Source organism: Anomaloglossus baeobatrachus, chromosome 5 (assembly GCF_048569485.1).
Source record: "Anomaloglossus baeobatrachus isolate aAnoBae1 chromosome 5, aAnoBae1.hap1, whole genome shotgun sequence".
Lineage (NCBI taxonomy): Eukaryota > Metazoa > Chordata > Amphibia > Anura > Aromobatidae > Anomaloglossus > Anomaloglossus baeobatrachus.
The window spans coordinates 563,924,186-563,941,220 of record NC_134357.1 but is presented as its reverse complement, the minus strand read 5'-3'; the positions used below and the strand labels follow the sequence as shown (position 1 = coordinate 563,941,220).

The following is a 17,035-nucleotide window of genomic DNA, read 5'->3' as shown; positions in this document are numbered from 1 at the left end:
TCCTTGTTGTCCTTGGGTTAGCCTTGACTCTTTGGACAAGCCTGGCCTCGGCACGGGTGGAAATTTTCAAAGGCTGTCCAGGCCGTGGAAGGCTAACAGTAGTTCCATAAGCCTTCCACTTCCGGATGATGCTCCCAACAGTGGAGACAGGTAGGCCCAACTCCTTGGAAAGGGTTTTGTACCCCTTGCCAGCCTTGTGACCCTCCACGATCTTGTCTCTGATGGCCTTGGAATGCTCCTTTGTCTTTCCCATGTTGACCAAGTATGAGTGCTGTTCACAAGTTTGGGGAGGGTCTTAATTAGTCAGAAAAGGCTGGAAAAAGAGATAATCCAAACATGTGAAGCTCATTGTTCTTTGTGCCTGAAATACTTCTTAATACTTTAGGGGAACCAAACAGAATTCTTGTGGTTTGAGGGGTTGAATAATAAATGACCCTCTGAATAAACTTTTCACAATTTAAAAAAAAAAAAAAAAAAATAACAACAACATTCTTTTTTGCTGCAGTGCATTTTACACTTCCAGGCTGATCTACAGTCCAAATGTCACAATGCCAAGTTAATTCCGAATGTGTAAACCTGCTAAATCTGCAGGGGGTTGAATACTACTTGTAGGCACTGTATAAGTCCATGTGTTTGTTACTTCTTGAATTTGTAATGGTTCCTGCTTTCTGTTCATTGGTATGGCAAGAGCACCTGGTATAGGACAGAGTTCAGATCTAGCGATCTGAGGGCTTTTTGTATTATCAGGTTTTTGGATTTTTGCATGGTATTTCCGAAAACATTGTTTCTGACAGAGGGGTGCAGTTTGTATCCAGATTTTGGAGGATTTTTTTGTTCCAAATTGGGTGATCAGCTGTCTTTCTCCTCGGCGTTTCATCCTCAGACCAACGGTCAAACTGAAAGTGCTAAGCAGACCCTGGAGACCTATTTACGGTGTTTTGTTTCTGCGGATCAGGATGACTAGGTTTCGTTTTTGCCTTTTGGCTGAATTTCCCCTTAACAATAGAGCTAGCTCTACCACATTGGTGTCCCCATTTTTCTGCAATTTTGGGTAATACCCTAGGTTCCTCTCGAGGCAGCTTGAGGCGTCTGACTGTCCAGGGGTGGATTCGGTGGTAAACAGAATGCAGCAGATTTGGGGGTAGTGGATAAATTGTTTCAATCCCAAGAATCTGCCCAGAAATTTGCCAACCGGCGTCAGACTGTTGGTCCCCGGTTTAAAGTGGGGGACATGGTGTGGTTGTCCTCTAAAAATATTCCTATGAGAGTTCCATCTCCTAAATTTAAGCCCAGATTTATTGGACCTTATAAAATTTCGGAGACTATCAACCCTGTATCTTTCTGTTTGGCTCTGCCTGTGTAATTTAAGATTCACCATGTCTTCCATAAGTCCTTGTTGAAGAGACGTGGAGCCAACAATTCCTGCAGCAGCGCCTCCTGACCCTGTTTTGGTACAAGGGGATCTGGAGTATGAGGTTGAAAAAATTCTGGATTCCAGTTGCAGTAGGCGACAGCTTCAGTACCTTGTGAAATGGAAGGGTTATGGGCAGGAGGATAACTCTTGGGTTGTGGCTTCTGACATTCATGCGGACAGGTTAGTTCGCGCCTTCCATCATGCTCATCCTGAGCGACCTGGTGGTGTTGGTGAGGGCTCGGTGACCCCTCTTCAAGGGGGGGGGGTACTCTTGTGAATGTCAGTTATGCTTTTGCTGCTGTGAGGCTCCCTCTTGTGGCCAGGAATGGTTTGGTCAGAGACCAGGTGTGCTAAGCAATGGGCGTTTCCATTGCTAACTCTCTGCCTATTTAAACCCTGGTCTGATAGCAGGCTATGCCGGATGTCAGTTGTTTTTTGTTCACCAGCCTTCTTCATCCTGCTCCAGACCACATCTACCCCAGATAAGTGCTTGGCTCTTTATTTGTTGTTTGGTTCTTTTTTTATCTTATCTGAGTTTGTCATTTACTGTGGTTGTTTTCAGTTTATTTGCATGCAGGGATCTTACCTCTCAGTTGTTTAGCTGGGAAGCTTCCTGCAGCTATGTTTGGAGTGTTGCTCCTATAAGTCCATGTGTTTGTTACTTCTTGAATTTGTAATGGTTCCTGCTTTCTGTTCATTGGTATGACAAGAGCGCCTGGTATAGGACGGAGTTCAGATCTAGCGATCTGAGGGCTTTTTGTACTGTCAGATTTTTGGATTTTTGCAGGGTTTTTCTCCGGCCATCATCAGTCCCTTTCCTGTCCTGTCCTATTTAGTCAGTAGGGCTTCACCTTTTGCTAATCCTATCATCTGTGTATTGTGTTTTCCTATATCACCGCAGTCTTTGAATGTGGGGGGGCTTGATATTCTTTATCTATTTTCTGAGGCAGAGAGTTATTCATCTTTCCTTCCTTTAGGATAGCTTTAGGATAGCTAGTTCTCCGGCAGGGTTCGCGGTGCACAGGATGTTAGTTCACCCCTCGGCTACTTCTAGTTGTGAAGGTTAGTAAGGGGATGGCGGCCAGATTAGTTGCCAATGCTCTTGTCACCTTTTACTAATGATTTATGGTGGTCTTCCATGGTTCCGGATCATAACAGCTCTGCCACGCACGCGCACCCAATGCTCTGTCACGCACACACACCCAATGCTCTGCCACGTACACACACCCAATGCTCTGCCACGCACACACACCCAATGCTCTGTAGCGTACGCTGACACAATGCTCTGCCACGCACGCACACAATGCTCTGCCGCACGCATGCTGACACAATGCTCTGCCATGCACGCTGACACAATGATCTGCCACGCACGCACACACAATGCTCTGCCACACGCACACACAAAATGCTCTGCCACATGCATGCACATACAATGCTCTGCCATGCACGCACAATGCTCTTCTACGCACGCACACAATGCTCTGCCATACCACACACAAAATGCTCTGCCACACGCATGCGCGCACACAGTGCTCTGCCACATGCACGCCCGCTGCGGCCGGGGGGGGGGAGAAGGGGCGGTCTCACTACTCACACAGGCCGACAGGTGACAGGCCATGGAGGGAGAGCGTGGGGGTGTCATTGGAGACTGTAGATTCGGCGGGGAGGTGGGGGCGGTATACTACTCACACAGGCCGAACGGGTGAGAGGGGGAAAAGTTCACACAGCATGACCGCTGTGAGCTGCAGAAAGTGGCGCTGATCTCCTCCCTCTGCTGTGATCTAGACAGCCAAGGGGGCGCGTCCAGGTCACAGCAGGGAGCTCTCCTGTAATAAGCCTAGGGGTCGGAGTCCGACTATCAGTCTATGCCCTGGGGGCTGCCATAAAGGAGGTGAGTAACCGTCGTAACACACAGCAAATCCAGCATGGCAGCCTCCAGTGCTTCAGTAGCACTAGAATTAAATAAAAACAAAATAAACAGTGAGTTTAATTTTGTATTAAAAATACTTGATTTCATAATCACTAATTACAAAAAAAAAAAAAAAAAAAAATCGCAACACCCTACCTTTAACCCCTTCCCGACCATGGACGGATATATCCGTCATGGAGTGTGTCCCGTTAAGCCCCGCCCCCTGCCATGGGCAGGCGGCGGTCGGCACACATCAGCTGTTTTCAACCACCCACGGCCATTAACCCCTTAAATCTTGCTGCCAAAGTCTGGCAGCAAGATCTAAATGCGCGCGGCCATGTTTTTTTACTTACCGCCGCCCCCACCGGAAGTCACGTGCGTGATCACGTGACTATCGGTGGTTGCCATCGTAGCACAGGGTCATGTGATGACGCCTGCAGCTACGAAGTTTCACTTTCGTTTTCCCTCGGCCGAGAGCAGAGGGAAAAAGAAAGTGACTGTATCTGCTGTTTACAGCTGTATAGCTGTGATCAGCAGATAGATAATAGCGATCGGATTGCTCATCGCTGTAGCCCCCTAGGGGGACTAGTAAAATAAAATAAAAAGTAAAAACTAAAATTTTAAAAAATAAAAAAAAACAAACCTAAAAAGTTCAAATCACCCCCCTTTCCCCCCATTGAAAATTAAAGGGTTAAAAAATAAATATACACATATTTAGTATCGCCGCGTTCAGAAATGCCCGATCTATCAAAATATAAAATCAATTAATCTGATTGGTAAACGGCGTAGTGGCAAAAAAATTCCAAACGCCAAAATTACGTTTTTTGGTTGCCGCAAGTTTTACGCAAAATGCAATAACAGGCGATCAAAACGTAGCATCTGCGCAAAAATGGTACCATTAGAAACGTCAGCTCGAGACGCAAAAAATAAGCAGTCACTGAGCCATAGATCCCAAAAAAAAGAACGCTATGTGTTTCGGGAAAATGGCGCAAAACGTGCGCCACTTTTATTGGACAAACTTGTGAATTTTTTTAACCCCTTAGATACAAGTAAACCTATACATGTTTGGTGTCTACAAACTCGCACCGACCTCAGGCATCATAGCCACACATCAGTTTTACCATTTAGTGAACACCGTGAATAAAACATCCCAAAAACTATTGTGCCATCACACTTTTTTTTGCAATTTTTCCGCATTTGGAATTTTTTTGCTGTTTTCCAGTACGCTATATGGTAAAACGTATGGTTTCATTTAAAAGTACAACTTGTCCCGCAAAAAACAAGCCGTCATATGGCAAGATTGACGGAAAAATAAAAAAGTTACGGCTCTCGGAAGAAGGGGAGCAAAAAACAAAAAACGCAAAAACGGAAAGTGCCCCGGGGCTGAAGGGGTTAACACTTGCAACATGCTGACTTCAGGTAACATTGCAGGAAACTGCTGACATAGTCCCATTAAGACCTGCTCTGGGTACAGCGCCATCTTTCATAAAAGACACAGGTGATTTTTTACTAACTGTAGGATTTTGAGTGTCAAGAGGAATGTTCTTTAGCACCAATTGATGTAGATTTTTGGGAGAAAAATTCAATTTCTGGACCTGAGCAGACTATATAAATATCATCTACTGAATATGAAGGAGGAAAAGATTGATATATTTTAAGAAGGGGTTGGATATGGTATAGATGTATTTATTCTCAAAAGCTCCTATATACAAATTAGCCAGAATACATGCAACAGGTGCACCCATTGCAGTAACATTTTTTTAAGAAAGCCACTCATTGCCAAATTGAAAGATATTGTGGGTTAAATAAATTCTAATGGGGGGGCGGGGCGATGTAGCCGACCAGAGAGGACGCATGGGAAGAGAGCTCCTATAATCCTGATCTTATCCTGGCCATTTACACCCGGTTACCTGATCCATTTACTCACTGACCTGCTGCTGTGACAGGAGACAAAATCTGGAGGCTGCAGATTCCCACTGGAGCTATTCTCTGACTCTTGCACGGCGTTGCTGGACCTCCTGAGGCTGGAGAGTGTGGAGCAGCAGCCATCTTCCCTACAGCATGCATTTCCACAGTGAGCAGCAGAGCATGACTCCGGAGAGCAGTGAGGAGTGACAGATTTATGGCCAGAAGTGAAGACCCAGGAGTGGTGAGCACAGGGAAGTTAATTCTCCCTTAGCTGTGTAACTGGCAGTCAGCGTGCAGCATATTAAGGGGCCGGCTGCAGTGTGGAAGACTTTAACCCATAGAGTGCTGGAGGGTCTGGAGTGTGTGCCTTGAAAAACGGACCCTGCAGATTGTTCCTGACACATGAAAACAAATAAGTGACACATATTGAAGTCCCCACGCTGCACAGGCCTGCATCATCCTGATAAATACACCCAGAGTGCTGTTCTGCCCTGGGACTCCCTTCATTCTTATTATCCACCATATAAGTGGCTGTTTTCCGGCTCTCTGGACGTGGTGAGGAAGTGGAGACAGACATATTACTAAATATACATTATAAAAGGCACAGATTCAGACGCACGGGGGCACGATAAGAGAGGGGTGCAGAATCAGCAAATCCCCAGTGTATCAATATGAGTCCCCCTAAACAAAGTGGAGCTATTGACAAACTTAAGGAGTTCGCAAGGGGTGGTCAGGCAGATGCCCCTAAAGCCAAGAGAAATGCCACCCCAAAAGGTCAGGCACTATTGGATGACGGGTCAGAGGATAAAGAGGATTTAACCCTGAGGCAGGTGTATGAACAGCTTCTACAAGCAATTTCTACAAGCAACAGCTCCCTCACAGGGAAAATTGAGCAGGTACATTCAGAGGTGGGCCTCCTGCGTCAGGACATGCAATCCTTGAGGACCCGAACAGCGGAAGTCGAGACGCGAGTGTCTGAACTTGAGGATCAAACTGTAACACTCAAAACAAAAATGACCACAATGGCCGGATCGGCAAATGCATGACGCCAGAAAGCAGACGATCTGGAGAACCGCATGCGTCGAAACAATATACGAATCATAGGACTGCCAGAGCGCTCGGAAGGTCAGCATCCGGAACAATTCCTGGAGGAGTGACTGAAATGTAATCTCGGAGATGAGTTCTCCTCGACATTTGCGGTGGAGAGGGCGCACAGAGTTCCAACAAGGCCTCCTATTCCAGGCGCGCCACCACGTCCCTTTTTAGCAAAGATGCTCAACTACAGAGATAGAGACACAGCACTCCGTCTGGCCCGACAGAAGAGCCCACTCAAGTTCAATAATGCTGCGCTCTCAATCTTTCCGGACTTCTCGGTGGACCTCCAGAAACAGAGGGCCCACTTCATGGAGGTGAAGAAGAAATTAAGGGAGCGGAACATCATCTACTCTATGCTGTACCCTACCCAGCTCCGCATAGTGCATGAAGGGTTACCTCTGTTTTTTACTACACCTGCTGAGGCTGAGGACTGGCTACAGGTACACCCGAAACCTAAGGGGCAGAAGCCATGAGATTACTTTCCTAAGTGACATTTTCTGTGCCCCATGGCGACCCTCTTCTTCCATGATTGCTTGAAGCCCCCTTTGGAGACAGATGGGACTTCCCCGTGCCTCGAGTGATGGAGGAATTGGCCAGGAATTGGTTCTTGTGAAATGGGAGCCCTATCTTGTGCACCCTTATACCACCTATACCAGGACACTGTATTCAGTGGTGGTATCCCCATTGATGTTTGAAATGTTTTACAGGACTTATCGGAAAGGTCCTGAAGTTCGATATTGGTTCTATATGTTTACAGCTGCAATTGCATTAACTTTATTTCTTTGCAGGGACAGGCTTATTACTGTTGGAGGGTTGACCACACTTAATTGCAGGCAGAAAGCGTCTTATACCTGGGATCCTGGTTCTATAAAAAGATCTATGTGATATGGGGTCAGAGCTAATATTTATGACCTGGAATGTCAGAGGCCTTAAATCGCCCAAAAAACGTATTAAGGTATTCTCCCAAATTAAGCAAGTCAAGGCCCAACAGGTGGTACTGGTAGAGACTCACCTCACACGGGACACAGCCAGACTAGTAAACAAACCGTGGGTACAATGGTCGGCACATGCGTTCCACACCAGCTACTCCAGGGGTGTCTCTCTATTGGTCCATAGACATATCCGTTGGGAAGTGAAGGTGGTGAGGCGTGACCCGGAGGGGCGATTTGTGTTTATATATGCGTCTATAAACTCTAGAGATTATGTGCTGTTATGTATTTACAACCCCCCGCCAGCTCGCATCTCCATTCTTACACAAGCAATGAGCTTTGCCCTCAATTATCCAGATGCTTATGTGTTATGTATGGGGGATTTTAATCTTGTGATGAATGAGGAGCAGGACAGGTTTCAGATGGATGGAGGGGGACAACATTCGGCCACACACTTGACTGATTTGCAGCAATGCGCGGAGGGAGGTGGGTGGATTGACCTTTGGCAACTCCGGCATCCTAACACCCAAGAATATACATGTCATTCTTCTACTAGACGCACGCTGTCCCGACTAGATTATATTTTTGGGGTCGAGCAATATCGCAACCTGGGTGGATGACGTGATACACGGGGTCAGGGGCATATCAGATCACAGCCCAGTGATTCTTACTATGAAGACTAACCAAGGTGTTGGTAAACCCTTTTGGAGGTTAAACCCCTTTTGGCTGAAACTAATAGATCAAAGTGATAGAACTCTGACCCAAATAGAGGATTTCCTGGAAGCACACCCTAAACCCTGGAATATTAACTTGGTGTGGGACACTCTTAAAGCCTACCTTAGAGGGTGTTTGTCTTCAACCATAACATATCTTAAAAGAGTGACTAAAACTGAGGATGATATAGTAGAGGGGAGACTTAGGGACTTAGAGGCAATATATATATCGGCCCCAACCGATGGAAATAGAGCGGCCTGGATGCAATCATATAGGTTATATATGCAGCACTCTGAGACCAAGTCCAAACGCAAATTGTTCTTTACCCGACAATCATATTTTGAGCTTGGAAATCAATCCAGTAAATTATTGGCATATATGGTTAGGCAACACAACACTTCAAATACAATATTGGGTATACGGAGGATGGATGGCTCAATAGCTACATCCCCTGAGGATATTTTAGAGTGCTTTTGTGAATACTATAAAACCCTATACACATCTAGAAATCCTCATGGAGTTCAAAGTTGTGTGACATATTTGTCGGATTTGGAGTTTCCCACTTTGAGTGAATCACAACGGGAGTCTCTGGAGGCGGACATCACACTGGATGAAGTGATTACTGCCATCTCGGATATGGCTAGGGGGAAATCTCCGGGTCCAGATGGCCTTCCCATAGAATTCTATAGTAAATATTGTGACGTATTGGCCAAGATTCTTTTAGAGGTCTTCTCACATTTTTCAGCCGGCGACTCTCTACCTGCCTCCTTGTACGAAGCACATATAGTTGTGCTGAGGAAGGAGGGTAAAGACCCACTAGACTGCGGTTCATACCATCCTATATCCCTAGTTAACGTGGATTACAAGATCTTTACCAAAATACTGGCGTCCAGGCTTAATTCAGTCATATTGAGTATAGTTCACCCAGATCAAACCGGATTTATGCCTGGGAAAAACACCTCTATAAATATAAGACAGGTCCAGTCCATAGTGCAATATAGCACACTGGTCCAAGAGAAAGAGTGGGCCTTGGCCTCGCTGGACGCGGCCAAGGCATTTGACTCGGTAGAATGGCCATTTTTATTTGCCTGCCTCCAGAGATTCGCTTTTGGGCCTAAATTCAGTAACTGGATTCATATGTTGTATAGGTCCCCGACAGCCAGGATACTAGTCAATGGTGCTATGTCTACACCCTTCGCATTGAATCGGGGCACAAGACAGGGATGCCCTCTGTCTCCAGCATTGTTTGCACTAGTTATTGAAGCTTTGGCAATTAGAATCCGCTCTCATCCACAGATCACTAGAATCACTATAGCCGACCGAACAGATCAAATAGGATTGTATGCGGATGACATGGTTGTCTTCTTAGATCGAGTGCAAGAGACTCTACCGGTGGTTATAAATACTATAGATACATTTGGGGAGTTTTCGGGACTACGCATCAACTGGGATAAGTCGGCTTTGATGCCATTAATGTATGGGTCTGGAATTTCAATGGAGGGTAGGTCACCTTTGCAATTGGTAACTAGCTTTAAATACCTGGGAATACACATACAGAAAGACCATACACTAGACCTGCAGACAAGTATAACACCACTTCTGGAGCACGTTAAACTTAAATATAACTTTTGGAGCAAGCTACGCCTGTCAGTGGTTGGCAGAATAAATTTAATCAAAATGATATTACTTCCAAAGCTTAGTTATACACTACAACATAGTGCAGTATCAGTACCCAAATCCTTCTTCTCAATGTTGAACTCTCTTACTACTTCTTTCATATGGGGGAAATCCAGACCCAAACTTCGGTTATCCATTTTACAGAGATCCAAAAGACTGGGAGGGATGGCTTTACCGGAGTTCTTCCTCTACTACCTCGCGGGACAGCTTAGGGCACTAGAGACTTGGATGCCTGGATGTCAGCTGCCAAACTCTGAGAGTCACTTGGCACACACGGCTGGGACTGATCGTTTAGTGGGTTTTCTGGAATCATATGGACTGAGAACACCAGGCAATTACCCCTCCTCAGGTTGGCAAGATTAGTCTGGCGACAAGCCAAGAGGGTGGTACACTTCGAAGGGGTGGTGGCGGAACTCCCATTATGGGGGAATAGCCACTTCCATACTCTGGGAGTTCATCCCTCGGCGCAATTCTGGGCCACTCACAGAGTCAGTGCATTAGGTGATCTTTTTGTCCCGGGAACCACAACCTTCAAGTCCTTTGAACAAGTCCAGATTGAATATAATGTTCCAAGATCACAGTTTTTTAGATACCTGCAGATTCGCACAGCGATTCAATCCCACATACAGAAAATTGGAGTGAGGAAATTGATATCATCACTTCCTATGATAGGTATTCTAAAATCACAAGGACCTCGAGGCCTCATCTCAGCTATATATATTTACCTGTTGTCGGTGGGGGTGGAGTCGGACCCCTTGCCAGCCCAGGATAGATGGAAATCTCTAATTCCCTCTCTACAGGGAGAGGAATGGGAAGAGATATTGGAATCTCCGACTGCGGTATCCCCTTCGGTTAATAATAAGTTGATTCAATGCTACATTGTCCACCAGGCATACCTTACTCCAACTCGATTATTTAGTATGGGCCGTTCTCGTACATCGGAGTGCCCGAAGTGTCATCTCTCAGGGGCAAATTTCATACATATGATCTGGAGCTGTCCCAATATATCTTCGTACTGGCGGGGAGTGACATCTCTGCTGACATAGATTGTGTCGATTCCTGTTTTGTGTGACCCTTTGATATGCCTGTTTGGGGTGGTGGAGGAAGAGTCCTGGGATCATTACATGACAATATTCCTCAGAGAGGCATTGTTTCTGGCTAGGAAATTAATAGCTCTGAGGTGGATGGGAGATTCGAATCCAGCTGTACGGTCCTGGGTTAAACTAGTCAATGCAACCATAGTCTATAAGCGGGTGGTATATTATAATAGGGGGTGCCCGGGAAAATTTAACAAAATCTGAGGTTTGTGGAATTCTTCTCCAGACACACTTGCGGAGGTTTGAGGGAGATTATGCGGACAATGGTGGTTCCCGTTAGATGTTGGGATATGAAACACTGTCCAATGGTATATTGAGGTATAATAATGCAATGTGGCTGTTGTTCTTTTTTTTCTTCCTTTTTCTCTTCCTCTTTCTATCTTGTTTTCAAAATATGGTCATGCTGATAGTTAGAGCTGTTCTTATGCTCAATATAAAATTAGATATATATGCAAATGATAAGAAGTATGAATAATAACATTGTTCTATCTTAACTGCTAAAGATATTATGGACTTTATATGACTGTTTATTGTTATATTTAAATATTACTATCTATGTACTGAGCTATCTTTATATGGCAAATGTCAGTTGTACCATGTTTGAAATTGTTAATAAAACGAAGTTAAAAAAAAAAAAATAAATTCTAATGCTTCTCCAAATATATGAAAATGTCCTCCTTGCCGATATTTCTTAGCATTTTTTTAAATTACACTCTCTTGTTGGGGGATATTTGTGTAAAGGCTTTCTACATCAATTGGTGCTAAAGAAAATTCCTCTTGCCACTCAAAATCCTGCAGGGTTAGTAAAAAAAAAAAAATCACCTGTGTCTTTTATTAAAGATGGCACTGTATTCTGAGCAGGTCTTAAAGGGACTCTCAGCAGGTTTCTGAAGTGCAAACTGAAAACCATATGCTGCAAGTGTTCAAACAGAGACTTCAGCTCTATGTCTTATCTCACAGGTTTTTTTTTTGTTTACCTGCTATGTTAGCTTAAGCTTCTTATCTTTATCACTAGTGAGTCTCAGCAGGTATGTGAACTCAAGTCCCCCTTCTGTGATTAAGAACTTCTGTGTATGGAAATGTAAACTGAAAGCCTGGTGTGGGTGGGCTGGTTTCTGGCCCGATATAACCCTGCTAATGGACCAGGCTTATAGTCGAGTGGTGCCACATATGTTGTGCTATTTTCTTGTTAAACTTCATCTTCCATAGCTCCTCTTGAACCTAGGCAAGTAGACCGAAAGAAAACATCGCTAGGAGGCCCATCACACCGAAGGAAATTGCTTCTACTGTGGCAATCCTGAAATCAAATCTGCTCCTGTTCCAAGAAGTTGGGAAACTCCCAAGCCTAGCGTCTGTTGGAGAGACTACCCTGGGCAAGAGCAACTCCTCTCTGAACTTGAGTTTGTCACTGACAGTTTCCTGTGGTAACACCCGGCTCACTGAGTCTGATCTGGATTCCATATCCTCAGGAAACTTCATGCAACAGGCGGGGGTGAACCGGTGTCAGATTCCAGTTAATAATCTCTAGAGTCCCTTGGTGATGTCATCCGTTGTCAGGAAAACTCTGTCCGAGAATGGTCGATTCATTATTGAGCTGGTATGAACGTTGCATTTGGAAAAGATCACCTATGTACTACCAGGCCTGTCCCATTCTTTGCTTCTGGGACTGTTGTGGCACAAGCCAATCTTGGATTGGAGGTCCAAAGAAGTGCTTCATGGGGGTCAGTCTTGTCACCAAAAATTTCTTGTCCCTATTCGTCCTGCTCGACTGCCGGTTACTCCATCAAACCTACTGAGCTTGCTCCTTGCTTATTGGTCTTACATGGATGTCTTCAATAAGAAGGAAGCATAGACTCTACCTCCTTGAGGCCATAGGATTGTCCTATAGATCTACGTACTAGTACATCTGCTCTCCTCCTCGAGGTCGTATTTACCCTCTGTCCCAGGAAGCGACACAAACCATTTCCGAGAACATGCAAGAGAATCTAGCTAGTGGATTTATCCAGAAATCTTCCTCCCCAGCTGCACAGCTGCAACTTGATTCTTCTTTGTAAAGAAAAAGAAAAGTTATCTCTCTCTGGCCCTGTATTGACTACAGGGGTGTCAATGTGTCAATGACATCTCAATCAAAAATAAATATCAGCCGTCCCTCATACTAAAATTGTTTGATCATCTCAGAGGCTCCAGAAGCTTGACTAAACTTAATCTTCAAGAAGCGTATAACCTGATCCGCTTACGCCAGCGGGACAAATGGAAGACCATTTTTAACACCATGGACGGTCATTGTGAGTATCGTGTAATTCCATTTGGCACACTGATCTACCATAATAGTGCGTCACCCACAGATCCCCCATGAGAGCTTCATCCACAGATTCCCCCATAACAGAGTGTCATCCACAGATTGCCCATCATCCCACAAGCTTCCCCTCATGTTATTCACAAACATGGTTCAAGTTACTTACAATGCTGCTGTTGAGTCTATATTGTTAAAATAATGTTTTTATAATTTTATTAAAATGTTTTAGTGCACTATTTGGCTCAAAATATATAATTTTTAAATTTTCCTCCTCTAAGGCTGCTTTCACACCTCCGGTTTCTGCAATGCGGCACAATACGGCACTTTGCAGGAAAATCGCAACCGTTTTTTTTGCTGCCGGTTGCGTTTTTACTGCATAGACTTTAATTAGTGCCGCATGGGCTCGCGTTCGGTCCGGTTTTTGCCGCATGCGGCAGATTTAGCCGATGCGGCGGCCGGATGGAACGTTGCCTGGCACGTTTTTTTGTGCGGCAAAAAAAACCGCATCGCGCCGCATTCGGCCGATACGGCGCATTTTTCAATGCATGCCTATGGTGGCCGGATGCGGCAAAAAACGCATCCGGCCGCCGCATGCGGTTTTTGCCACTGCGCATGCTCAGTAGCATGCCGCAAGCAGCAAAAACCGGACGGGCCGCATGGTAAAAACTTATGCAAAGGATGCAGTGTTTCCACCGCATCCGTTGCATAGCTTGCACAGCCGGATTGAGCCGCACAGCGTCTTATAATCAGCTGCATCTTATAAAGCGAAAAACACGGTACAAAAACACGGTACATCTATTTTTATGAAACGTGTAACTTTTGCTATTTTTCACTTTTTCCATGTTAAGTCCATATCAGTATATGGAAACTCAAAACGCATCATTTTATACGTGACGTATTCATTCCACTATAATCTGCACATTCCCCGTGTCTAGGATGTACGGGAAACCTCTTACACCTTATTTTAAGGATAATAAGTTTTGCTCCTTCTAAAGGCCCCGTTACACGCTACGACATATCTAATAATATGTCTTAAGCGGGCTTTACACACTACGATATCGTTAATGAATTATCGTCGGGGTCACGTTGTTTGTGACGCACATCCGGCTTCATTAACGAGATCACAGTGTGTGTCATTTGTAAGAGACCTTAAACTATCGCAAAATTGGGAAAAATCGTTTACCGTGGAGAGGTCGTTCTGGAACAAAAAATCATTCTCTGCTTGTTAGCGATGTTGTTTGTCGTTCCTGCGGCAGCACACATCGCTGTGTGTAACACCGCAGGAGCGACATACATCTCCTTACCTGCCTCCACCGACAATGCGGAAGAAAGGAGGTGGGCGGGATGTTACGTCCCGTTCAGCTCCGCCCCTCCGCTTCTATTGGACGCCTGCCGTGTGACGTCGAACGAAACGCCCCCTTAGGAAAGGAGGCGGTTCGCTGGCCAGAGAGACGTCGCAGAGCAGGTATGTGCGTGTGATGCTGCTGTAGCGATAATGTTCGCTACGGCAGTGATCACCACATATCGGCCGTAAGCTGGGGGCGGGTGGTATCGCGCTCGACATCGCCAGCAAATGCTAGCGATGTCGCAGCGTGTAAAGCCCGCTTTAGTCCCACATTGTAGCAGCTGCTGAATGAGAATAATCTGTGACATCTCTGCATTTAGTGGTCACTACTCACCTGGGCGGTTATCTGTAGGAATCTCCTCTTTACTCCGCTCATCACCCCTCACATATGTCTCTGTAGTATTAATATGGGTCAGATCTTCCCCCTGAAACAAATATTGTAAAAGTCACAGACAGATGGAGAAGTCCCATCTATGATCAGCTCTAATCCTGCATCTCCACCGCTCTCATTACACAAGTATAACACATATAATACTGGAGGATAAAACAAGACTGAGCACAAGACCTTCACAGCCGTCTACACATCATAGGGAGATTTCATGGCCCCTTCTCTCCATCTACCTGATGATCCTGAGGAACATCGGGGTCTTCTTGTTTACAGTCCTGTGGGAGAAGAGGACGGGGACATCTCTCTGGTGTTGTCCTCTTACTGGATAGACCTGGAGGAGACACATACAGGGACTGAATTATTCCTTACATACAGATAATTATAGGCCGTGTGTATTTAGTCCTGTCTATTACCTAGTGGTGTGAGGGGCTGGGGACCCTCCATCATGACGTCCTTGTACAGATCTTTGTGTCCTTCTAAATACTCCCACTCCTCCATGGAGAAATAGACGGTGACGTCCTGACACCTTATAGGAACCTGACACATACAATGATACCGTCACCCCCGATCCCTTCATAGCGTTACTGTATAATGTCCCAGCATTCCCAGCAGTGTCACCTCTCCAGTCAGCAGCTCAATCATCTTGTAGGTGAGTTCTAGGATCTTCTGGTCATTGATGTCCTCATGTATCGGGGGGTGAGGTGGAGGCCCCGTGATTGGGCTCAGGGGTCTTCCCTCAGACACAGGGGCCTGACAGCGCTCACTAGAGGTCTTCTTCACTACTGTGTAATCCTGGTTATGGAGAGACACAGTAAGAAATCTCACTCCAGACATTTCCAGAGTCCTCACCTCTCCAGTTCTGTCCGTTATTCCCATAGATAAGAATGGTGTAATGTGACGTCATCAGAATCTCTCACCTCTCCAGTAAGCTGGAAGAGGATCTCTAGGGTGAGGTGTAATATCCTCTCCGCCATCTTGTCCCTGTCCATATCCATCTTTCACGGGGCAATCAGGAGAATTCTCTTCTATAGAGCGATTGTTCTCCCCCAGCATCTAATGTGTATGGAGCCTGAGCCCAGTAATGGGGATCTCCACACACCTCCACCTGCAGAGCCGCACACTAGATATATGGCTGCTCTGTGCGTACAGGACCTGTGATGATGTCACATGGAGGGGAGGAGTCAGGGGTCACATGATCAGCTCCTCAGTGTATGCAGGACTCTGCTGTGCTGGGTGTCATGGTGCTGGATGAGGGGAAGTTTATGTGTGGAGTCAGGAGGGGTTTACAGTGTGGATGTAGCAGAGCCGTGTGTGTACGAGGTGTACGGAGTGGAGCTGTGTGTACGAGGTGTACGGAGCGGAGCCGTGTGTGTACGACATGTGCAGAGCCGAGTGTTTATGACATGTAGAGCGGTGCCGTGTGTGTACAATGCGTTAGGCCCTTGCCCTATTGAAGCTGAAGGAATGCTCCGCTCTGTCCTGCACACGGTGATGTTATACGGAGCCGCCTGGACGCTCTGCACTCACAGCTTATTGCTCCTCTCTGGTGTTTCCGCACTATAAAGGCCCTGTCACACACAGAGATAAATCTGCGTCAGATCTGTGGTTGCAGTGAAATTGTGGACAATCAGTGCCAGGTTTGTGGCTGTGTACAAATGGAACAATATGTCCATGATTTCACTGCAACCACAGATCTGCCAAAGATTTATCTCTGTGTGTAACGGGGCCTTAAGGCCTGAGGAGTCGATCAGAGACCTCATCCCCTCCCCTCCCCCATGTTCTCGTTGTACCCCAGGATACAGTGTGATTTGGAGGTTGGTGTAGAGACTTCTCGTTTCTTTTACCATTTCACTGCACTTTTAATTTTACTCCATCCTCAGGACATTATATGGTAATATTAGGGGTGTCGCTCAGAACTACAAGTCTTCAGGTATAAAGCAAGCCCTCGTACGGCTGTGTTGACGAGAAAATAAAAAAGTTCAGTTATGTTCACACACCAGAATCAGCCTGAAAAAGTGCTGCAAATGCTACTGATAAAATGCACATAAGGAACAGCAGAGTCAAAACCATATTGCTGTGGAACTGTTCCGTCTTATATTAATTCTGGATTTCGAAACCTGGAAGCGGTTAATGCCAGTGATCTGCTCATTCTTCAGCAGCTAAGACTAGTTTCACACTTGCGTTGTGCGGCATCCCTCGCATTGCGTTGTGTGACGGATGTAACGGATGCGTTGCATATAGTGGCACAACTGATGCGACGGAT

The 17,035-nt window shown here is 45.7% G+C and overlaps 1 protein-coding gene across 1 annotated transcript in view; it reads right to left on the bottom strand.

The window, feature by feature from the left end:
- Window positions 1–14,790, bottom strand: part of LOC142313025 (uncharacterized) — a 70,587-nt gene extending 55,797 nt beyond the window's left edge. Inside the window, exon 1 of the mRNA XM_075352012.1 lies at window positions 14,719–14,790. The gene's annotated coding sequence lies outside the window, so the exon portion shown is untranslated. The remainder of the gene's footprint in view (window positions 1–14,718) is intronic.
- Window positions 14,791–17,035: the final 2,245 nt, after the last annotated feature.